The following is a 26,074-nucleotide window of genomic DNA, read 5'->3' as shown; positions in this document are numbered from 1 at the left end:
TCTTCTGATGGGAGAAGACAGAACCCTTTGGAAGGTGATAATACCTACAGCCCAGTGTGACTCCTCAGGTGGGAAAGTGTTAGGAGCTGTCCTGGTACCCACCCTGTGCATTCGAAGACCTCTTACTTTTTATGAGCTTATGAAGAAAGATAACTGCGGGAGTGGGGGGACACACAGCCATGGGGGTTATTTTTTCAAAGGTTTGGGGGGGTTCTAAGCAAAAAGCTCCCTCCTCTGCTTTGGGTTCTTTGCATTTCTCTGACTGTCTGCAGACTGGTGTTGCTGATTTTCTCTGACAAAGACTTATTCAACATGAACTCAAATGAAAACATTAATAGTGAACTGAGGAGGTAATTAGAGGGCCTGAGTTTAATTTTGCTGACATTATCCTGATTCTGTTTGAAGGGTTGAGAGGGTCTTCCTACCCTCTAATAAGCAATTATTACCCAGTGCCTGGGACCAGCACCTCTGCCTGGAGGCCTGGCTATACAGCCTCTCAATCAATCAGGCAACATTAAAACGAGATGGCACGTGGGTGAGGGGGGGGACAGGGGACGGAGTAGGGGTGCAGCGGCGCGGTAAACCCCATAAAAGTACTTGCCCGCAGCGAGCGAGCCGGGAGTGACCGAGAGACTACGGGAGGGGAGGGAGCGGCCTCTGGGAGTTGTAGCCCGGACCACTAGTAAATGAAAAGAAGGGGGCAAGGGCAGGCGAAGAGGGAGTGGAGAGGTGCGGGAGAAAAACGAAGGCGTGAGATATAAGATGGAGCGAGGGGTGGGGGGAGAGCACAGGAGAGAGGACAAGAGAAAGATGAGATGCCATGTGGGGAGGAAGAAGACGAAAGGAGTGAAGATGGAGACGAGGAGCGGACGGGCAACGGGGGCGAGGTGAGCAGTGGAAGGAGGGAGGAGGCGGTGAGAGACCGCGAGGGCAGACTTCCCTGCGGTCGGAGCCCCGTCGGCGCCCGCACCGCCACCGCCTCGGCCCAGTGCTGTCCCCGGCCCGCTGCCCACACTCGCACTGCCCGAGGGCTCCCCCAGAGCCCGACGGAGCTGGCCCGGGGAGGCGCGGCACCGCGCGGCCTCTGCCCGACGGGCCAGCAGCATCCCTTCCCGCGGCGGCCGCGGGGACCCGCGAAGGCCGCGACGCATCGACCGGTCTCCCGGCTCGGGGATTGACCGCGGGCGGGCGCCTCCGGACAAGGCTGCCATCGATCCCGCAGCTCCGCCGCTCGGATTGAGGACGGAGGCGTTTCCTGGCGGCGCGCTCCCCACCGGGCGGGCGAGACCGGGATAAATGGGAACAATTGGACCGGGCGGCGCCGAGGCACATCCACCCCGCGCGGGCGCCGCGGCCCGGGCTCGCAGCAATTAGGGCTGAGTGTCTAAATCGGCCAAGTTCACCGCGGAACATGCCTGGCGCCTTGTTTACGGCAGAGACGTGCTCGGCCAGCTCCCGGCAGCCCGCCCGCCGGGCGCGGTGGCACCCGGAGCCGCAGGGAGGCCGGGGCGGTGGGAGTGGCACGTCGTGGGGGAGAGAGGGGGCCTCAGGGGCGTTGCGGACCCCCGGCCCAGCTCCGCGGAGGGGAGAGGAGTCAGCGCAGCCCCCACCCTGCACTTCCCGGGCCGGAGGACCTGATGGCTCAATTCTAACGTCTGCTCCGTGACCCTGGGTGGGCGCGGGCCGCTTGGAGCCTGTGTGGTCTCTGCACTCGAGGACGGTGCGACACCAATAGCCCATCGGTTGTTAAAGGAGTGAATGGGATCTTGTATCCAGTGGCTTGGCTCTGAGGTCATCAGGACTACGCCTACCAGGAAGGCAGGACTCAGGTTCACGAAGTTCACCTCCGTATGCCCAGTACAAGTCGACTCCCCAACAGTTAGCAGGTTCTCCATAAACATGTGTAAAATAAATGAAGGAATAGGAATCACTAATACCACTAATATAAACTCACTCTCACTGAGCGAGTCCTATGTGCTAGCACACGGCTAGTCTCACACACCATTTAATACCTGCTTAGGAGACAGGGAGCCTGTTTCACAGTTGAGGAAATCGAGGTCAGGCAGTTTAGGACCCTGCTCGAGGTCCCCATCTAATAAATGGGGAACCAGGGCTTGAACCCAGAACCTCTGGCTTCACTCCCAGGCCCCCTCCTTCCTACCTCCACACTCACAGCTGTGTTTACACGAGACCCAGCTGAAAATTAAATAGTTTAGCCTCTCAAGTGTCTTGGCTAAGAGATGACTCATTATTTATTTGTATGTTTTACCAAAATCAGTCTTGTGACTACATTATCTTTTCTTCCATTCCTCAACCATCTACCGGGGGACGGGTATGCACCTGGGAACATAGTCAGTGGATTGAAGGCAGTCAGACAGACTAGGAAAGTAGGTTTATCAGTCTGCTCTGGCTGCCATAACATAATACTACAGACTGGGTGGCTTAAACAATAGAAATTTACCTTCTCACAGTTCTGGAGACAGGAAGTCCAAGAGCCCTGGGCCAGCAGGATTGGTCTCTGGTGAGAGCTCTTGCCTTAGATTGAAGATGGCCATTTTCTCTGTGCATGCCACCAGAGAGAGGGCTCTGCTGTCTCTTCTTATAAAGGCACTAGTCTATTGGATCAGGGACCCACCCTACGACCTCATTTAACTTAATTATTCCTCTAAAGGCCCTATCTCCCAAAACAGGCACATTGGGCGTCAGGGCTTAAACATATGAATCTGGCGGGGAGACACAATTCAGTCCACAATAGCAGGGCAGGGAGAGACAAAGGGACAACTGTAGCCCATGCCCTTGATACTGGAAGCAGACGGGCCCAGACTGGCTGTGGGGGCTGGAGATGACCATGGAACCCACAAAAAGCTGCTCTACCCCATGAGTAACCTGTAGAGTACGATGCCTTGGAAGGATTTTAAACAGGGGAAGGAGTGTGATTAAAAGGTCATCTTTACTTACTGATTCACCAAGTCATTATTGTATGCCTACTGTATGCCAGGCACTGCCCTAACACCTGGGACATATCAGAGAGCAAATAGGCACACTTTAATAGAGAGTACATTTAAGTGGGGCAGGAAGAGAAGGATTATCTAATAAAAAGTAAACAGTGAACAGATACATTGTACAGTATATTAGAAGGGAAGGAGTACTGTACAAATGGAGGTGGGGAGATTAGGGGGAGGGGGAAGGATATGATTATGAAAAGGGTGGTCAGGGTAGGCCTCATTGACCAGATGAGTTTTGAGTGAAGACTTGAAGGCAGTGATGGAGGCTGCCATGCAGATATATGCAGAAAGAGTGCTCTAGGCAGAGGGAACAGCCAGTGCAAAGGCCCTGAGGCAGGAGCATCTCTGCAGGTTTGAGGATTAGCAAGGTCAGCTCCAGCAAAGCAGACAAAGGAGAAAGAGGTAGGTGAGGTCAGAGAGGTGTGTAGGCCTCACCAAGGACTTCAGACATTACTGCGTGACACAGAAACCATGGGAGGATCAATCTGAAATGTCAGCAATTACAGCATAATACTTCTCCAGGTTTGTGTCAAGTTGTAAATGATTCCAAAAGTAGGGGGTTTTTTAATACAAAAATAAAAGTGTCTTACTCACAGAAACATCAGTATTTCAGACCTTAAAATATCCTTTAAAATATCACAATATCTTGGAAAACCCAAAGCCAGCATCAGGACCACTGAGAGAAGGGACTGGGCTAGTTGCACATGCTGGTTCAGAGCTGGGGCTCTGGAGCTCTTGCCTCCATGGGACCCTGAGCAAGCTACTCATCCAAGCTACTCATCATCAGCTCCCTCACCCAGAGCACCTGGATTAATGAGAGTCCCCACCTCTTAGGATGGTTATGAGGCTTAAATGAGGGGATTGATGTCAATTCTTAACAAGATGTCTGTTACATTTTAAGTGCTCGATAAACATGGATATTATTTTCACACGACTAGTTTTTGAACCTGAACCCCAAGTCTCCTGATTCCCAGTCCAGGACACTTTTTGCTACCCCAGTAATAGTAATAACAACTTAACGTATTCTGAGTATCGACTCTGTACCAGGCCCCGTACTAGCATTTTATATGGATTATCTAGCTTATTTCCCCCATTTATCACAAGAGGGCCTGAGGCTCTAGCAGGTGTTCACTTGCCTGGGGTCACACAGGTATTAAGTGGGCAAATCAGAATTCAAATCCAGGTGAGTTTGGCTGCAGGCCCTGCACTCCTCACCGTTAACCTCTCCAGCCTCCCAAAGTTCCTGATAGCAACCTCCTCCATGGGGACAGATACAGATGAACTGCAGAGGTGTGAATATCTGTGCCTCTTGGTTCATCACAGAAATTAATTCAAGGTGTCATTACCCTGCCCACTGGTGACAAGCTGAAATGGCTCACTAGCCACCCACAATGCAGACTATTTCTGACAAAGTCAGACCAGGTAGGAGCTGATACCAGCAACCAAGGTCAGGTTTATCCTGGATTCTCAGGCCCCTTCTCTCTGTGGCCTGCGTGAGCTGCATGAATGTCTCCATCGCTTCACTTAGTGGCTTCTGAGGCATAATTTGCTCATGGAACAGGACAGTGTTGGCATCGTCAGGAGAGAGTAGTGGAAAACTTGTAAAGGGACTTGGGTCATATCTCCTAATAGCATATGATTCCTGACCATCTCCTAAAGGCCCTTCCTTACATCGGGCTGGGAGGGAAGAAGGATGAGGAAGTCATTTCTTGCCTTCATGTGACTCCTGGGCCAGTGATGGAATGAAGAGCTATATACAGACATGGCCTGTTTATGAAATGAGGGGAATTGGGAGGGTGTAAGCAGAAACCAACTGCATCTTATCTCCCTCTGTCATTTTGGGATCTCTCTTTGAACTCCGATTCATTCTTTTCCACCTCAGGATCAAACCTTGATCAGGTCCCATGGTTTTCTGGGCTGTTTCAATCATGAGATCTATTCAGTTTCCATAATTTAAAACCACCATCTAGGACACTTTTTCCCCTACTTGACAGATGAAATTTGGGGCCCTTCCAGAAATGTGTCCAGGGGAGAGGAGATGAGGGAAAGGGGCATTTTTGTGTCTTACTAGGTCTTTATGTGTCTTATCGGTCACCTGGGTTTGGTGCCCTCAGAATGACCAGAGTACAGTTGCCAGCCAGTGCACAGTCCTGTCCCAATGCTCTCTTTTGGGGGCACTTCTGTGGATTCCTCTTCTTTGCTTTAGGCAATGCGTCTCCTTCAGGTGGCCAATCAAACCTCAACCCCAGACTGATTTCCAACAGTCCACCTGTACTGGGCTGGCTGACAGCTCCCCAAAGATGTCCACGTGCTAATCCTCCCGGAGCCTGTGAGCATGTTACCTTACACTGCAAGAGGGACTTTGGGATGTGATCAAGTTAAAGATCCTGAGATGGAGAGGTTATCCTGGATTACTTGAGTCGGCCCAGTGTCATCACGAGAGTCCATATAGGAGGGAGGCAGGAGGGTCACAGAGAGAAGATGTGAGGACAGAAGCAGAGGTCAGAAAGAAGAAAAGATGCTACACTGCTGGCTGTGAAGGTAGAGGAAAAGGGCCATGAGGTGAGGAAAGCACATGGCCTCAAGAAACTGGAAAAACAAGGAAATGGATTCTCCCCAGAGCCTCTGGAAGGAATGCAGTCCTTCCTATGGACCCATTTTAGACTTCCAACCTGCAAAACTATGAGAAAATAAATGTGTATTGCTTTAAGCCACCAAGTTTGTGGTAATTTGTTACAGCAGCAATAGAAAACTAACACACCCTTTTGCTGCTAGGGTCCCTGAACCCTTCCAGGAAGCCCCCTGGTAATGGTATTAGGCTGGCTGCCTTCCAAAGGGTCCACATCTTGTTCCCAGAAAACGCATCCCTTGACACCAACCTGCTGAGTGTACTTTGGAACCTGAGCAGGCAACTCTCCACTCTGCCACAGGGGGGCAGCACCAGCCACAGCCTTTAGGCTCCAGGAACAAGTCAAGTCAGGATCCTATATTTCCCAAATTCTAGGAGACATACGCCATGCTACCAAACGGTGCACTTGAACCTCCTCCTACTTGGCCCACGGTGAGGAGGAAGCACCTCATCTCCTACCCTGAGTAGGCAGGAGAAACCTCTCACCTGGGGTACATTCTTCAAACATTCCCTCTCCCACCTTCCCGCACCCCAGCCCCTCCTGGGGCTAACTAACATGCCATTGTAAATCAACTATACTTCAATTTTTAAAAAAAGAATGGGAAATTTTACATTAAAAAATAAAAAATAGGGGCTTCCCTGGTGGCGCAGTGGTTGAGAGTCCGCCTGCCGTTGCAGGGGACACGGGTTCGTGCCCCGGTCTGGGAAGATCCCACATGCCGCGGAGCGGCTAGGCCAGTGAGCCATGGCCGCTGAACCTGCGCATCCGGAGCCTGTGCTCCGCAACGGGAAAGGCCACAGCAGTGAGAGGCCCGCGTGTCGCAAAAAATAAATAAATAAGTGAAGGAGACATGGATGAGATTTTCCATCAGAGCTTCCTGAAGGAACCAACCCTGCTGACACTTTAGTTTTAGACTTCTAGCCTTCAGAACTATGAGAGAATAAATTTCTGTTGTGAGAGAATAAACTTCTGTTGTTTTAAGTCACCCAGATTATTTGCTGTGGCAACCCTAGGAAACTAATACAGATGTTCATGAATTTTGTCCCCCTAAGCATGATAAAAATGTAAAGTCAGTAATTATTTGGTCCTCACTTATGATGAGTGGATCTTTAAAGTAAATAAGCCATAAGAATCAAGCTCCCACAGCTGATGGGAGAGATGGGCCAGTGAACACTTGGCCCCATTCTGGCACATTCTGATGGACAGATGGGGAAATTCTGCAAGAAGACCAGCCACAGGATCAGCTGTGTGTTCCTTGCTGCTGGGCGCTGGAAGACCCAATCAACCTCCTGACTTTCCCCCAAACAAGCACCCCTAGCAGGGACCCAGCTCAAGATAAGCCATGGACCAAGGAGAGTCACTAATGCTGCAAGCATCTCAAACTCATCCACCTCCAGGAAGAGCATCTGGACCTCAGGGTACCTACTAAGGACAGGACATACATGGCATGGATGCCTCTCCCACCTTCTTTTTTATTGAGGGGAAGGGGGACAGTTAAGCCCATGGGAGGCTGCCTGGATTTCAATCTCAACTGTGTCACTTTAGAACTCTGTGACAGTAGGCAAATTATTTAACCTTTTTGTTCCTGTTTCCTTGTCTATAGAATGAGGTTAGTGCTTAATGTTGTTGAAAGTTTAAAAGAAATAATACACATAAAGTACTTCGCGTGACGTCTGGTGTGAGCGCTCAAAGAATATGAGCTATTATGGGTGTTAAGCATCCTTGGCATCCAGTGAGTAGGTCCCTGCTACCTTTAATGCTTGGTGTTGAGTGCTTTCTAGTCTATGAGGGTGGATTCGGGACACCCAGAATAAGTTGCTTCCTCTTCCCTCACTTCATCCAGCTACTCAGGAGGCAAAAAAACTAAACAAAACAAAACTATAAGAAAGACACACACAATATAAGAGGAAGAGCATGTAACCAAGAACAAACACAGAAGAATGGAAAAAACAGTGTCAGGAAGAACTCTTCTCGTAAACAAAATGTGTGTGTAAAGAGTTAGAGAACAGAAGAGTTTAAAAACCTTGTTTGGAGCAGGACGAACCTGTAAGGAACAAACCAATGTGTGGCCAGTGACGCAACGTTACCCAACAGAAGGAAAGCAGGCATACTCAACCTTAGTTTTGCCGGACTTAGGTTTGCTCCCACACCGTTCCACTTAGAGCAGGCAGAACACCCACTGTTGGGAGGGGCGTGAGGTCTAAATAGCTAAGGAGATTGTAAGCAAGCACCAGGCTCAGAGTAAGGACATCTCAGGGGCATGAGAGAACTGCAGACCTGGCTGCAGAACCTGTCAGTAGATGGAGGAATCATGGCGTTTTGGAGTGCTAGGAAATAAGACAGAAAAAAAGTGTCCTGATCTTTGAAATGAGTATAAATTGGAAAGATACTACAGCCTGGGGAACTGAATGACAAAAGCCTGCCTGTTTTAGAATGTGTGCCTGTAGGAGAGAAGATAAGATGATTTGAAGCGTGAGTTCATCTGTGAATAAATGATGCCTTTGGCCCTGGAAACCCTATTTGGTTGAGTCTTTCTAAACTCCTCATCCCCTTCTCTGTACCTCTGCAACCTGAGGGGTATTAAGGCAGGCTCTACTGTTATCCACTGATGTGAGAGGCAGAATAATGACCTCAAAAGATATCAGGGTCCTGATCCTTAGAACAGGTGAATATGTGTGTTACATGGCAAGAGGGAATTCGGGTTGTAGATGGAATTAAAATTGCTAATTAACTTTGAGATGACCTTGCAATGAGAAGATTTTTCTAGATTATCTGGGTGGGCCCAGTGTAATGACAAGGGTCCTTATAAGTCAGAGGCAGGAATTTCAGAAAGAGATGATATGATGACAGAAGCAGATACACTTCAAAGATGGAGGAAGGGGCCATAAGCCAAGGAATGAAGGCAGCCCCGGGAAGCTGGAAAAGGCCGGGAAAGAGACTCTTCCCTACAGCCTCCAGAAGGAGCGCAGCTCTGCCAACACCTTGATTTTAGTTCACAAAACCCATGCCAGACTTCTGGCCTACGAAAACCATAAGATAATAAATTTGCGCTGTTTTAAGCCACTAAATTGTCTTAATTTGTTATAGCAGCAAGAGGAAACTAATACAACTGGTTTCTGCATCATCTTACAATTCATTTTTAATCAGTTAACATGGACTCTTTCTGCCACTGACCCCTCTGCCTCATTTCTCCACATGGCTTTCCCTACCAGACTAGAACAAAGGCTGTGGTTAGCTCTGAGCTCACATCTCCCCAACGTTGCTGCCAGAAAGAAGGAGATGATGCTCTTCTCTTATTCCCCATTCAAATTCCCCCACGGAAGCACTGTGCTTGGCATGCCTGGGCAGGGGACAGGCAGCCCCACCAGGACCTATTGGTTAGAGGTAGGAAGCAAGAAAGTAAAACAGTTGCCTGAGAGAGGAGGTACTAGTACCACAAGAAGAGAGGGGTGTAAATGGCCGCTTCCCTCCCCAAGCTCCAGGGCTGCATGGACAGCCTCTCTGAAGGGCTCAGGACCCGACACCAGATCCAACTCTCAGTGGATGCTCAGCTGTGGCTATTGATCAACAGGCTATGTCTTCAGTGGGCTGTGCCATGGGTAGAGTTTTCTCCCAGATAGAGAGGAGGTAAAGCATTGTCTGCAGTTGGGGAGTGGGGGAGTGCTTGGTGAGGCACAATTCATGCTCTTGGGGGTCAGTCTCAATTCTCAACTATCAAGAGTTCATAACTGGGGGGAGAGATAAATTAGGAGTTTGGGATTAACATATACACAGTACTACACATAAAATAAGTAAACAAAAAGGACCTACTGTATAGCACATGGAGCTATACACACTATCTTGTAATAACCTATCATGGAATAGAATCTGAAAAAGAATATATATATATGAATTACTTTGCTGTACACTTGAAACTAACACGATATTGTAAATTAACTATACTTCAATTTTTAAAAATCCTCCCCCAAAAAAGATTTTATAACGGATATTAGTAGGGGACCATTTTATTCTTAGTCAGTACATCATTCATCCTTTTAAAGTCAATGAATTAATTAGGGTCATTCCTTGAACCTGTTAAGACTGGAAGTTGAAATTACAACAAATGTGTTTTAAAGGGAGAAGAAATAAAGATTGGAAGGTGGTAGGGACCGCTGTCTGGGGTGGAAGTTCATGGGATAGTTTGATTTTTTTTTTTTAAATGTTCTCTACTTTGTTTTCATCACTCTTTTCCATGGAAGCACTAGTGAGGGACTTTAAGTTGGTCTCAGATTGCCACTCTCTCAGGAGGGTTCCCTCATCAAAAAGTGACAGTTCCCAGCAGCTGAGCCTGTGGAAGCCTCAGTGAAGTCCAGCTGGTGCTTGTGGCATCACCCATGAGGCCGTGGGTACCTCAACACCAGGGAGCATCCCTTGGAAGAAGTCAGCCCCGGGCAGGATCTGGGCCTCCCTGCCAGGCACGTGTGAGGCCAGAGAGGGGAGACCAGCCACCGAGTCCCAGAGGAGTTTGCTAAGTATAATCCTCTCAAGACAGTAAGATCAAAGGTCATGGGGGTTAACAGCAACGAAAGACAAAGATCAGAGCAAACTTGGGGCTGAGCCACTGTAAGAAGAAGCTGGGAAATATGGATCTGGCAAAAGGAAGGTCCAGATTCATGCTGGAGGGGCACTGTGGACTTGAGTGGTGGCTCTGGGTGTGGTTCCTGGGAACATTTTCATGATTGTAACATTTTCTTTTAAAGGGACAGGGTATTGCAGGGAGTTTCCACTGAGCAATTTAACAATTGCCTCTTCCCTTTTGTTTCTTTATTTTCTCATCCTCTAGCTGTCCCTTCCTTCCTTCGTCCTCGTCTCCCCACCACTTCCCTACTCCTTCCACATTTATCAAGGGTCTTCTTTGTGCCTGTGTTACAAGAGGTAGATTACGGTATGAAGAGCTTAGATTTTTCTTTGAATAGATACCCAAAAGTGTTATTTAGAATTCAATACCTGTAAACAATTTGTGAGCATACCATATTTTAGTGCCTGTCTGTGTTTCGTCAAATACTGAGAACGTATATCTCTGTAAATCTACTCCCAGGACTGCTAAGAGTGATTCAGAAAACACTCTGAAACGTGCCAGCTTCCACTTCTCCCTTCGAGCGGAGAAGATTTGTTCAGAAAGAGCTCACTAATCCCTCCCCAGACCTGCCCCACCTTTCCACCCTCCCTCACCAGCCTCTGACCCCTAAAGAAAGAAGCACCTACAGCTCAGTGTCCCTGGCAAGGTAGACAGAAGTGGCATGCTGGTGGCACCCTCACGGCATCCATCCAGCTCCAGTGGTTAATAACAGTGCTTCCAAGAATGAAGTAAAAAGGACCCTACAGCACTGCAGGAAAAACAAAGGCACTAAAATTTAAGAGGGAAGTAAAATTTGTTTATGGACCTCACTAAGGGAAATTTGCTGGATTTTGAGTCTAGAGGCCCATGCTGCTGCTGTTGATTGGGACTTTTTATATTTTATTTTTTTGGTGGGGAGGGGAGGTGTGTGTGCTTTTTTCTGGGTTTGATAGTTGCCTATTACTGTTGTTTTCAGGAGACATCATTTTACCAGGTATTTATCAACAACCCAGGAAATCCTAATGATGTAAAGACTGCTTACTTCAACAGGTCACTGAGCTTAAAGCATGAATTTCATAGAATGCTCTAGCCAGAGTTTTATGGGATGATAAGTATCATTTATTGAGTGGCTACTGTGTTCTAAGCATTTTTCATATATATATATTTTTTAAGTCTTAGAGCACTTCTCAATGTAGTTCTTATTTTCCCCACTTTACAGATAAGGGAGTTGAGATTCAGAGTTCATAGATAGCTTGTCCAAGGTCATACTATAGTAAGTGGTGGAGCCAGGACTCCGATGTCAGTCCACGTAACTTCAGAGCCTGTGCTCTGTCTATCCACCTGTTCTGACTGGGCTTTCTGGGGTGTTCTGATGGGACATTGTGGGAGGGCCTAGGCAGGCATAAGAAGAGTGCTGTGCCAGGTGGTTTCAGTGGATCCTGACCTACTGCAGTGGTCACTCGCCCCAGAAAGTAAGCAGAGCTGCCCACCGTTGGACCACAAATGATGAATTTTGCTTTGCTCTGAAGTGCAGCCATCTACCCAGTGACACAGACCCCACCAGTAGCAACAAGGAGATGAGTGCAAATATCTAGTTTATCCAATTTGGATCAAAGTACTTTTCAAACCCAAGTTTTACCATTTGTCTTGTCGCAAAATGCTTGTTAATCTTTCATTCTTCACTTTGGAAAATTCAGGATCACCTAGGCAATACGAAATTATTTTTTCTACCCTTTCTTTTCCTTTAACATAATTGATACCTACTGTGTGCCAAGTACTCAAAAAGCATTTCTCACTTTTTTCACTCATTTCTTTCATTCAACAATTTGTGGAATAGATATTAACATATTCTCAAAAGAGCAAATAAGTTTTATCTTGTGTACCAACCCCCTATTGATTCAAAGACTATTCACTGAGCATTCATTAACTGAATACCAGAAAATGTTCTAATCTCTCAGTATAAAATAGTAAACAAAGCAGACTTTTATAGTTATTTATTTCTGTATAACAAACCTCCCAAAACTTATCGACTTGATGAAGAAAAATTAAACAAGACCTAAATAAATAGAAATATGTGCTCATGAATTGGAAGACTCAATTGTTTAGTTATTGTTAAGGTGTCAGTTCTCCTCAAACTGATCTACATATTCAATACAATCCCAATTAAAATCCCAGACGGGCGTTTCTGTAGAAATTGACAGACTGATGCTAAAATTTACATCGAAAAGCAAAGAAACTAAAATGATCCAATCGTGAAAAAGAAGAACAAGGTTGTAAGACTCACACTACTTGATTTTAAGACTTATTATAGGGCTTCCTTGGTGGCGCAGTGATTAAGAATCCGCCTGCCAATGCAGACACGTGTTCAAGTCCTGGTCCGGGAAGATCCCACATGCTGTGGAGCAACTAAGCCTGTGGGCCACAACTACTGAGCCTGCACTCTAGAGCCTGCAAGCCACAACTACTGAACCCATGTACCACTACTACTGAAGCCCATGCTCCTAGAGCCTGTGCTCCGCAACAAGAGAAGCCACCACAACGATAAGCCTGCGCACCACCACGAAGAGTAGCCCCCACTTGCCACAACTAGAGAAACCCTGCATGCAGCAACGAAGACCCAACGCAGCCAAAAATAAATAAATGAAATAAAGAATTTTTTTAAAAAAAGACTCATTATAAACCTACTGTAACCAAGATAGTGTGGTAGTGATGTTAGGATAGACATATAGATCAATAGAACAGAATAGAGAGTCCAGAAATAGACCCTAATTATATGGTTGATCGACAAATTTGCCAAAAAACTTAATAGGGAAAATATAGGCTTTACAACAAATAGTGCTGGAATAACCCAAATCCAAAAACATGAACCTCAGTTGATACCTGCACCATATTCAAAAAACATGAAATGGATCATGGATCCAAACATAAAACCTAAAACTCTAAAATTTCTAGAAGAAAATATAAGAGAAAATCTTTGTGATCTTTGGTCAGGTAAAGGTTTCATAGATATAACACGGTAATCCACAACTAATTTGAAATTTTTAACTTCATGAAAATTAAAATATCCACTCTTCAAAAGACATAGATGAGCAAATAAAAAAACAAGCCACACACAAAAAGGAAGTATTCACAAAACACATATCAGATAAAGGATTTCTATCCAGAATATAAAGAGTACACTTACAATTCAATAATAGAAGTTTAAAAGAGTGGGAAAGAATTTGAACAGACACTTCAATGAAGAAAATATATAAATAACACATAAACATGAAAAAAATGTGCAACATCATTAGTCGTTAGGGGAATGCAAATTAAAACTATAATGAGGTAGAACTATACACTCAATAGAACGGCTAAAAGAAGGACTGGCGGCACAAAGTGTCAGCAAGGATAAGGAACAACTGGAACTCTCACATGTTGCTGGTGGGAGATGCTAGAATCACTTTGGAAAATAGTTTGCCTGTGTCTAATAAAGTTAAACATACGTATAACCCAGCAATCCCTATTCCTAGATCTTTACCCAAAATAAATAAAAATATGTTCACACAAAGACCTGTACACAAATCTTTATAACAGGTTTATTAATAACAACACAACTAAATGTTCATCAACGGGTAATTGGATAAAAGTCCAGGGTACATCCAAACAGTGGGATACTACCCAGGAATAAAAAATAATGGACTACTAATACATGCAAAAACATATATAAAAATGAAAACAATCAGATAGAAGACTATACACTGTCTGATTCCATTTACTTGAATTTCTGAGGAAGAAAAAACTATAGAGACAGAAATCATGTCAGTGGTGTTAGAGCCTGGGAGTGAGGGTATGGGATTGAGAGGGTTACAGGGAAATTGGGGGAGTGCTGGTGGTGGTTACATACTATTACATTTGTCAAAATGGTGTCTTTATTTTTTGATGTGGCCCTTTTTTTAGTCTTTATTGAATTTGTTGTAATATTGCTTCTGTTTTATGTTTTGGTTTTTTGACCATGAGGCATGTGGGATCTTAGCTCCCTGACCAGGGATTGAACCCTCACTCCCTGCATTGGAAGGCAAAGTCTTAAACACCTGACCACCAGGGAAGTCCCTAAAATGGTGTCTTTTTAGAAATCTACATCTCCTAATTGTTCCTAGTACCTAAAAATATAATTGATTCTTATGTATTTATCTTAGATGCAGGAAACTTGCTGAACTTTCCTATTAGTGTTAGTGATTTTAATCTAGATGCTCTTAGATTTCCTGTGTAGACAATTATATACCTTGTGAATTATGAGTTGGGTTGCTTCCTCTTAATGCCTCATAATTTGTATTTGTTCTTATTTAATTATTGTGGCTAAGCCCTCCAATAAAATGTTTTCCCTGAACTAAATAGGAATGTTTCTAAGATTTTTATCATTAATTATAATAGTTGTTGTAATTTTTTAGAATATACTATCAGGTTCTGGATGTTTTCTTATAGTCCTAGTTTGTCGTGAATTTATATTATAAATGGGTATTGAATTTTTATTGAATGCTTTTCTCCATCCACTTAGGTGATCACAAGAGTTTTCTTTTTACTGTGTAGTGTGATAAACTAAATGCAATACTTTCTTTTTTTTTTACTTTATTTTTGGCTGTATTGTGTCTTCATTACTGCACACAGGCTTTCTCTAGTTGCTGTAAGCTGGGGCTACTCTTTGCTGCAGTGCGTGTGCTTCTCATTGCAGTGGCTTCTCTTTTTGCAGAGCACAGGCTCTAGGCATGCACGCTTCAGTAGTTGTGGCACATGGGCTCAGTAATTGTGGCTCGCAGGCTCTAGAACACAGGTTCAGTAGTTGTGGCACACGGGCTTAGTTGCTCCGTGGCATGTGGGATCTTCCTGGACCAGGGGTCGAACCCATGTCCCCTGGATTGGCAGACAGATTCTCAGCCACTGAGCCACCAGGAAAGTCCTGCAATACTTTCTAATGTAAAATCTTGTTTATACTCCTGAAATAAAGTCTACTTAGTCATGCTTTATTATTTAACTTATTTACTGTTTGACAAATTATTTTGCTCTTATTAATTTATTTAGAAATGTTGAAGTTATGTTTATAGTTGCTATCAACCTATACTTTCTTTTTGTGTACCCTTTTCAGGTGTGTTATCAATATTATAACAGCAGTTAGAGAGCTTTTCATACTTATTATGTGGGACAATTTATACAAAATTGGAACCATGTGCTTCTTAAAGTTTGACAAAACTTGCCTGTAAATTCACCTAACTTAGAGAACTTTGAAAAGAATAGATTTTACAATACTATTTTAATTTCCTTAGTAGTTATAAGTCTATTTTGTTTTTCTATTTTATCTTGAGTCAATTTCTTAAAAGATATCAATTTTTTGTATGTTTTCAGATGGCACTGGCATAAAGTTGCTCATAATATCCTCTTATGATTTCTTCACCTCTACTGAATCAGTAGTTATGTCTCCTTTTTCAGAACTAATACTTTTTATTTGTATACTCTGTTTTTAAGTTGACTGAATTTACCAGAGGTTTGTTTCATTAAGCTTCTCAAAAGCCTGGCTTTTAGCTTTATTTCATTCTCTTTTATTGTTTCTTTATGTTCTTTTTAATGAATTTTTGCTCTTGTCTCTACTACTTATTTCCATTACTTCATTGGGCTTGCTCTGTGCTCTTCTACAGTATCTTTTATGGATAAGTATCAATCACTCAGTATTCCTCTCTTGTGATTACAGTGATGAATAATTACCTCATGTTTGAAAAATGTATACAGAATAATTTAACAAACACTAAGTTTCTACCACCTAGCTTAAGAAACAAGGTGAGTGGAGACAATCCTATTCCCCTTCTACCCCTTCATACTCAGAAGTAACCACTATCCTGATTTTAGAGGTTACCATGCATATGTATGTTTTTATATCTTTACTTTGTATGTATATACGCACAAACAATATATGTAATATAGTATTACTATGCATGTATGATTTTAAACTATAAATGGAATCACATTGTAGATATCCTTCTAAAATTTGTTCTTTTTTGTTTTTTTGCTTAACATTATGTGTTTGAGACTGAACTAAATAAATTTAGTTTTAGTTTGTTCGTTTAACTGACATAGTATTCACTCATTCATTTATTATTTGAATGTACACAATTTGTCCATTTTCCTATTGGTGAATATGTAGATTGAGTACCAATTTTTTGTAATAATAAATAATGCTGCAATGAACATTCTTGTAAATGTTTTGTGCCTTTTATGTCTTTAATAGTTTTAAGTATACCTACTTAAAAATATTTTATGAATTTCTCTGGTAACCAAAGTTCTTGGTGTTTTAATCTTCTTTTTGTTATCTATTTATTTACCTATCCATCCATTTATCTATTTAAACATTTATATAATACTATGTCTCAGACACTTAAACAAATACAAAATTACTTAATATTGTTTTGTCTATTGGCTCTCTAATGAGTATTGTTTCGTTTCTGTGTGTGTTTTGTAATTGTGGATTGTGGATTCATCGTTAGTCTCTCTTACACGGTCCAACTCCTGTGGCATGGGAAATGGAAGTGCTCCTCCACAGGAGTTTTGCTTTACTTCTGCCAGACACTCAAGTAGGCTTAGAATCACTTTATATATTAATTTTTCAGTTTGGGTTTCATGGAAAATTTGGAAAGAATAGATTTGGATCTGAAGTTTGCATAAAGCACAAAATAGAGATTTTGATTTCTCAAGGGTAATGTTTTTCACCGAGAGCAAAGCATAGACATGCTTCCTCTCTCTTTATGTTGATAGGTGGAATTTTTTCCAGAGAATCTTATCGCTACAGATCAACCTTTCAAACATCCTGGTTCATGTGGTTTTCCATTCCAATCCCCTGCCTCATTCAGACCCAAGACTGCATTTCCTATCCCTGAATTTGACTAAAAGTCTAATTACTAGACCTAATAACACACTCAACCCTCTTCCTCCTGGGGAAGCTATGCCATGGTCTCACAGGATTTCCCTCTTCTTTAACAGTTTCATTTATGTTTCTGCCATTTGCTTTCCTACCAGATCAACCACGCACTTTTGTCTCTGCTGCTATAATTTAGCTAGAGTTTCTGAGAAGATCCAGTACTCTGAGCAGCCTCTGCTAGTTGATCAGAATGATCTTTGAAAGCATGAATCAAATTTTGTCTCTCTCCTGCCTAAAACCTTCCAAAGAACTGATTCCAGCTTGATGGCAAACTAAGATCATCAGAGAAACCTCAAGCTACACAGGCATACCTCAGAGATCGTGTGGGTTTGGTTCCAGACCACTCTAATAAAGTGAGTACTACAATAAAGCAAATCACATGAATTTTGTTTCCCAGTGCATATAAAAATTGTGTTTATACTGTATTGTAGTCTACTAAGTGCACAATAGTATTATGTCTAAAAAAACAATGTGCATGTGTTAATTTGAAAATACCTAATAGCGGAGGTGGAGTCAAGGTGGCGGTGGGGGAAGACGCGGAGTTAACATCTTCCCACAACTAGGGCGCCTGCTGACCACTGGTGGGAGACTCTGATCCCCAAGGAGACAGGAGGAACCCCAAAGTAAACCAGTAGGACATAGGGGGACTGAGGGGGAAGGAGAAGTGGAGGCCAGACAGGATCAGCACCCCTGAGGCCAGGGAGATCAGGAGAGGCAGGTGGGAGGGACTCTCCAAAAAGAGCAGGAGAAGAGTGGAGGATGATTGCCCCACCCATTTGGGCCTGGTGAGGCTGCTGAGCTCCCAGGCCGATCCCCTGCTCTCCAAAGTCCCCTCCAGGCCACATGGGTCCTTGGGGATGTAGGAAGGAGGCGGAGGAGATCAGGAGAGGCAGGCATGAGGGGCCCTCCAGGAGGAGCAGGAGAGGAGCAGAGGGTGATTGCCCCACCCACTTGGGCCCAGGAAGCCTGCTGGGCTCCCAGTGAGGTCCCCTGCCCTCAGACCCGGGTGGGGGGGCACACCTGGGCCCCTTTTGTTCCTTGAGCCTAAGCCCCACCCCCCACAGCCCCCAGGGCCTTTTCCAGCCCTGTGGGTCCTGAGCTTTGGCCCTGCCCACTGCCCAAACCTCTCCCTTGCTTAAGCCCCACCCTTCACAGCCAAGGCCTTCCCACTCCTTTTTTATTCCCTCCTCTTTTTTACTACTGTGGTACTGATGTACCTTCTGGTTGTTGATCCATCTATGTTTTTATTTTTATACTCTTTCTAACATATCTGTTAGTTTCCTAGTCTAATTTTATTTTTTACTTTGATATTGTTCTTTTTTTTTTTTTTTTTTGCCCCCCCCCCCCGGCACCTTGCAGGATCTAGGTTCATGAGCCTGGGGTCGGGCTAAAGCTCCTGCAGTAGGAGCTCTGAGTCCGAACCATTGGACTAACAGAGAACCTCAGACCCCAGGGAATATTCATCGGAGTGAGGTCTCATGGAGCTCCTCATCTCAGCACCAAGACCCAGCTCTACCCAATAGGCTACAAACGCCAGTGTTGGAAGGCTCAGGCCAAACAATCAGTAAGATAGGAACACAATCCCACTCATTAAAAAAAAAAAAATGAGACAGCAAAAAAAAATGTGTCACAGATGAAGGAGCAAGGGATAAACCTACAAGACCAAATAAATGAAGAGGAAATAGGCAATCTACCTGAAAAAGAATTCAGAGTAATGATAGTAAAGATGATCTAGAATCTCAGAAATAGAATGGAGGCACGGATTGAGAAAATACAAGAAAAGTTTAACAAAGATCTAGAAGGACTAAAGAACAAACAGATGAACAACACAATAACTGAAATGAAAAATACACTAGAAGGAATCAATAACAGAGACAAGAGAATAAATAAGTGAGCTGGAAGACAAAGTGGTGGAAATAACTGCTGAGGAGCAGAATAAAGAAAAAAGAATTGAAGACAATCTCAGAGACTTCTGGGACAACACTAAATGCACCAACATTCAGATTATAGGGGTCCCAGAAGAAGAGAAAAAGAAAGGGCCTGTGAAAATATTTGAAGAGATTATAGTTGAAAACTTCCCTAACATGGGAAAGGAAATAGTCACCCAAGTCCAGGAATCACAGAGAGTCCCATACAGGATAAACCCTAGGAAAAACACACCAAGACACATATTAATCAAACTAATAGAAATTAAATTCAAAGAAAAAATATTAAAAGCAGCAAGGGAAAAACAACAATTAACATGCAAGGGAATCCCCATAAGGTTAACAGCTGATCTTTCAGCAGAAACTCTGTAAGCCGGAAGGGAGTGGCAGGACATATTTAAAGTGATGAAAGGGAAAAAACTACAACCAAGATTACCCTACCCAGCAGGATCTCATTCAGATTCGACAGAGAAATTAAAACCTTTATAGATGAGCAAAAGCTAAGAGAATTCAGCACCATCAAACGAGCTTTACAACAAATGCTAAAGGAACTTCTCTAGGCAGGAAACACAAGAGAAGGAAAAGACCTACAATAACAAACCCAAAACAATTAAGAAAATGGTAATAGGAACATACATATTGATAATAACCTTGAATGTAAATGGATTAAATGCCCCAACCAAAAGACACAGACTGGCTGAATGGATACAAAAGCAAGACCCATATATATGCTGTCTACAAGAGACCCACTTCAGACCTAGGGACACATACAGACTGAAAGTGAGGGGCTGGAAAAAGATATTCCATGCAAATGGAAATCAAAAGAAAGCTGGAGTAGGGCAGAAATTGAGACACAGATGTAGAGAACAAACATATGGACACCAAGGGGGGAAAGCGGTGGGGGGCTGGGGGGGGGTTTCATGAATTGTGCGATTGGGATTGATATGTATTTATTTATACAGCAAGTATAATGACTAATGAGAACCTGCTGTATAAATAAATAAATAAAATAAAATTCCAAAAATAAAATAAAACCTGGAGTAGCAATACTTGTATCAGATTAAATAGACTTTAAGATAAAGACTGTTACAAGAGAAGGAGGGACACTACACAATGATCCAAGGATCAATCTAAGAAGAAGATATAACAATTGTAAATGTTTATACACCCAACATAGGAGCACCTCAATACATAAGGCAAATGCTAACAACCATGAAAGGAGATATCGACAGTAACACAATAATAGTACGGGACTTTAACACTCCACTTACACCAAAGCAGAGATCATCCCAACAGAAAATAAACACAAGCTTTAAATGATACAATAGACCAGATAGATCTAACTGATATTTATACAACATTCTACCCAAAAGTAGCAGAATACACTTTCTTCTCGAGTGCACATGGAAGATTCTCCAGGATAGATCACATCTTGGGTCATAAATCAAGCCTCAGAAAATTTAAGAAAATTGAAAACATATCAAGCATCTTTTCTGACCACAACGCGATGAGATTGGAAATCAATTACAGGAAAAACACTGTAAAAAACACAAGTACATGGAGGTTAAACAGTGTGCTACTAAATAGCCAAAAGACCACTGAAGAAATCACAGAAGAAATTAAAAAATACATAGAAACAAATGACAATGAAAACACAGCAACGCAAAACCTATAGGACACAGCAAAAGCAGTTGTAAGAGGGAAGTTTATAGCAATACAATCTCACCCCCCAAAAAACAAGAAAAATCTCAAATAAACAATCTAACCCTACACTTAAAACAACTAGAGAAAGAAGAACAGAGAAAACCCAAAGTCAGTAGAAGGAAAGAAATAATAAAGATCAGAGCAGAAATAAATGAAATAGAAATGAACAACAGTAAGATCAATAAAACTAAAAGCTCGTTCTTTGAGAAGATAAACAAAATTGATAAACCCTTGGCCAGATTCATCAAGAAAAAAAGGGAGAGGACTCAAATCAATAAAGTTAGAAATGAAAAAGGAGAAACACAACTGACACTGCAGAAATACAAAGGATTATAAGAGACTACTACAAACAACTATATGCCAATTAAATGGACAACCACGAAGAAATGGACAAATTCCTGGAAACGTACAAATATAAACAAACCTATCACAAGAATGAAATTGAAACCACAATTAAAAATCTTCCAACAAACAAAAGTCCAGGATGAGATTGCTTCACAGGCGAATTCTATCAAACACTTAGAGAAGAGCTAACACCAATCCTTCTCAAACTCTTCCAAAGAATTGTAGAGGGCGAAACACTCCCAAATTCATTCTACGAAGCCACCGTCACCCTCATACCAAAACTAGAAATAGGTAACACAAAAAAAGAAAATTATAGACCAATGTCACTGATGAACATAGATGCAAAAATTCTGAACAAAATACTAGCAAACAGAATCCAACAGGACATTAAAAGGATCATACACCATGATCAAGTGAGAAGTATCCCAGGAATGCTAGGATTCTTCAATACACGCAAATCAATCAATGTGATACACCACATTAACAAATTAAGGCATAAAAACCATATGACCATCTCAATAGATGCAGAAAAAGCTTTTGACAAAATTCAACACCGATTTATGATAAAAACTCTCCAGAAAATGGGCATAAAGGGAACCTGCCTCAAAATAATAAAGGCCATATATGACAAACCCACAGCAAGCGTCATACTCAATGGTGAAAAACTGAAAGCATTTCCCCTAAGATCAGGAACAAGACAAGGTTGCCCACTCTCACCACTGTTATTCAACATAGTTTTGGAAGTCCTAGCCACAGCAAACAGAGAAGAAAAAGAAATAAAAGGAATACAAATTGGAAAAGAAGAAGTAAAAGTGTCACTGTTTGTCGATGACATGATACTATACATAGAAAATCCTAAAGACGCCACCAGAAAACTACTAGAACTAATCAATGAATTTGGTAAAGTTGCAGGATACAAAATTAATGCATAGAAATCCTGGCATTCCTATACAGCAACAATGAAAAATCAGAAAGAGAAATTAAGGAAATAATCCCATTTACCATTGCAACAAAAAGAATAACATACCTAGGAATGAACCTGTCTAAGGAGGCGAAAGACTTGTACCCAGAAAACTATAAAACACTGATGAGGGCTTCCCTGGTGGCGCAGTGGTTGGAAGTCCGCCTGCCAATGCAGGGGACATGGGTTCGTGCCCTGGTCCGGGAGGATCCCACATGCCGCGGAGCGGCTGGGCCTGTGAGCCACGGCCGCTGAGCCTGCGCGTCCTGAGCCTGTGCTCCACAATGGGGGAGACCACAGCAGTGAGAGGCCCGCGTACAACAAAAAAAAAAAAAAAAAAAAAAACACTGATGAAAGAAATCAAAGATGACATAAACAGACAGAGAAATATACCATGTTCTTGGACTGGAAGAATCAATATTGTGTAAATGACTATACTATCCAAAACAATCTACAGATTCAATGCAATCCTTGTCAAACTACCAATGGCATTCTTCACAGAATTAGAACAAAATATTTTACAATTCACATGGAAACACAAAAGACCCCGAATAGCCAAAGCAATCTTGAGAAAGAAAAACGGAGTTGGAGGAATCAGGCTCCCTGATTTCAAACTATAGCAAAAGGCTGCAGTAATCAAGGCAGTATGGTATTGGCACAAAAACAGAAATATAGATCAATGGTATAAGATATGCCCAGAGATAAACCCACGCACATATGGGCACTTAATTTATGATAAAGGAGGCGAAGATGGGGCAAAGTAAGAGTAGCATCAACATATATACACTACAGAATGTAAAATAGTTGGCTAGTGGGAAGCAGCAGCGTGGCACAGGGAGGTCGGCTCCGTGCTTTGCGATGACCTTGAGGGGTGGGATAGGGAGGATGGGAGGGGGGCTCAAGAGGGAGGGGATGTGGGGACTTGTGTACGCATATGGCTGATTCGCTTTGTTGTACAACAGCAACTAACACAGTATTGTGAAGCAATTATACTCCAATAAAGATCTGTTTAAAAAAAGTAATAAAAAAATACCTTATAGCCAAAAATGCTAACCATCACCTGAGCCTTCAGTAAGCCATAATCTTTCTGCAATAGTTACATCAAAGGTCACTGATCACAGATTACAAAACAAATATAATAATAATTTAAAAGTTTGAAATATTGTAAGAATTACCAAAATGTGACACAGAGACACAAAGTGAGCAAATGCTATTGGAAAAATGGCACCAATGGACTTGCTTGACACAGAGTTGCCACAAAACCTTCTACTGGTAAAAAAAACACAATATCTGTGAAGCACAATAAAATAAGGAATGCCTGTACTAGATTGAGTATAATAAGCTCATGTCTGGACCCAGTGAGAGAGAGTCATGGTCCATTAGAAATGTCAGCCAGGGCATAGGAAGCAGAGGGCCAGCATGCATGCCATAGATCTCCTAACCCAGTTTGATCTCTCCTTTTTCACTTAGATAAACTGATGTACAGAGAAGTTCAGTGATTTGCCCAAGGTCACTCAGCTGGGAGATATGTTTAGCCTTTTTATTCTACAAATGGTTTTCATTTTAATTCCGTTATTGAAGATATCATGATTTATATAAAGTCAGATTCTAATTAATTCTAAATATCCAGGCACCAGAGACTTTGCTCAGTGCTGACAATAGAAAGATGAAGAAGAAATGGTCCTTGCCCTTGAGGAGTCCTCACTCTAGCAAGCCTTAAATAAGTACAAGGGAAAATAAGGGCTACAACAGCTGAATATACATGGTGGTCTGGAAAAGAACAGAAGCAGTAGCTGAACTATTGGGGAGGTCAGGAAGGTGACGTTTAATCTATGCAAAATCTATTCGGGATTGTTTGGTCGCACATCTAGTCCGGGGTAGATAAGAAAATGTTCTATTTTTAACTCTGTATTCATTCATGTCATTCCATAAATATTTACTTAAATATTTGCTGAGTTCTCTCCTCACATCAGGTTTCTCATGGCGAAAGCCAAGGGAGAAGAATGACTGGGGGAAAAAAATCTACCCTTGAAAGAGGCGGTGGCAACCAGGACAATGTCTCCCAAGGTTATAGGCACTAGGCAAAACCAGGCTGATAATGGAAAAAATATATAAGGGCTGGAAAATTTGGCTCCCAACTACATCCGATTCCCAGGATACTTGTACCCTCTTTCCCTATGAAAACATGATTTGGGGGAAAATATATATTTCTATTAGTCAGTATATTCTCCAGAGAAACAGAACCAATAGGAGAGAGAGAGAGGGAGGGAGGGAGAGAGAGAGAGAGAGAGAGGAGAGATAACCAATAAAATATCTGTATAGAAATATAGCTATATATATATATATATAAAGAAAGGTTTATAGATATATGTCTTTCTAGTTAGATCCTCAGGAAATATATATATATATTTGATATATATCTTTATAATGTTAAGTAAATATATATAAAGATATATAAATATATAATGATAAATACATGTTAATATATTAAGATATACATATATATGTAAAGAGGTTTATTATAAAGAATTGGTTCACATAATCATGGAGGCTGAGGCATACCAACATCTGCAGTCAGCAAGCTGCAGACCCAGGAGAGCTGATCGTGTAAGTTCCAGTCTGTCTGAGTCCAAAGACAGGAGAAGACCAATGTCTCGGTTCAAAGACAATCAGATAAAGAGAGCAAATTCTCCCTTACTCAGCCTTTTTGGTCCACTCAGGCCTCCAAGAGATTGGATGAGGGCCATCCACATTGGTGAGGACAATCTGCTTTACTCAGTCTGCCAATTCAAATGTTAATCTCGGGGGCTTCCCTGGTGGCGCAGTGGTTGAGAGTCCGCCTGCCGATGCAGGGGACGCGGGTTCGTGCCCCGGTCCAGGAGGATCTCACATGCCGCGGAGCGGCTGGGCCCGTGAGCCATGGCCGCTGAGCCTGCGCGTCCGGAGCCTGTGCTCCGCAACGAGAGAGAGCACAACAGTGAGAGGCCCGCGTACCGCAAAAAAAAAAAAATGTTAATCTCATCCAGAAACACCCTCCCAGACACATCCAGATATAAAGTTTGGCCAAATATCTGGGCACCCGATGGCCCAGTCAAGTCGACACAAAATTAACTATCACACATATGTATCTATCATTTATATCGAAGTGTGCATTTAAATTTGACTATAACTCTCAGAAGTAACAGCAGTTTAAATTTTATGATAAATGAAATATTTCCATATACCTAGGGTACAATATGTTAAGGAAAGCATGGGTATTTAGGGAAGAGTAAGGAGTAGGGCTTTACCACGTCACTCTTCTACCTATTCTACCCAGACCACCCCTGCATCCAACATCTGAAATAGTCAATACCTGCTCATTGTTTGGAATATGTTTAGGATACCTCTTCTGCCCCCTTGAGAACCCTCTCAAACCCACGTCTTCCTCCAGTCACTGCTGCAGAGACTGGTTCCAACTAGGGTATGGTCATCTCTGTGCAGCTGTAATCAGACGATCGCTTCCCCCTGGGCCTGCACTGGGTAAATCTCAGCTCCTGCCTGGGGCACCTCCCACTCAAACACATGCTACGCTTAACACCAATGACCTGGAAATGCAAGGTCTCATGGGACTTTTTTTGATCAAATGCGGACTTGGAGCCAATGGATAGATGTTTCCCCCCTTGGTCCTCTGGGCAGACAGTTCTCAGACACATTCCATAAAGCTTCTCCGAAAGTCCTAGCAGAGTCAAGTACCAGTAGACAACTCAATAACCCATCATTGTGTTGGCCTTCCCTCCTTCCCTGTTCACTCCCCTTCCCTGTACTCTTGGTCTGTAATCACATTCCAATGAACCACCTTAAAAGGCAAGCCTTTGTCTCAGGCTCTGGTTTCTGGGGAACTCAGACTAAGACGGTTGGGTTTTGTTATTTTATTCTGTCCTTAAAGGTCCTTCTAATAAGACAGAAGTTGCAGTTGTGTTCAGTG

This window comes from Phocoena sinus, chromosome 19, assembly GCF_008692025.1.
Source record: "Phocoena sinus isolate mPhoSin1 chromosome 19, mPhoSin1.pri, whole genome shotgun sequence".
Taxonomy (NCBI): Eukaryota; Metazoa; Chordata; class Mammalia; order Artiodactyla; family Phocoenidae; genus Phocoena; species Phocoena sinus.
The sequence above is the reverse complement of the archived record's forward strand: the minus strand, read 5'-3'. Positions refer to the sequence as shown.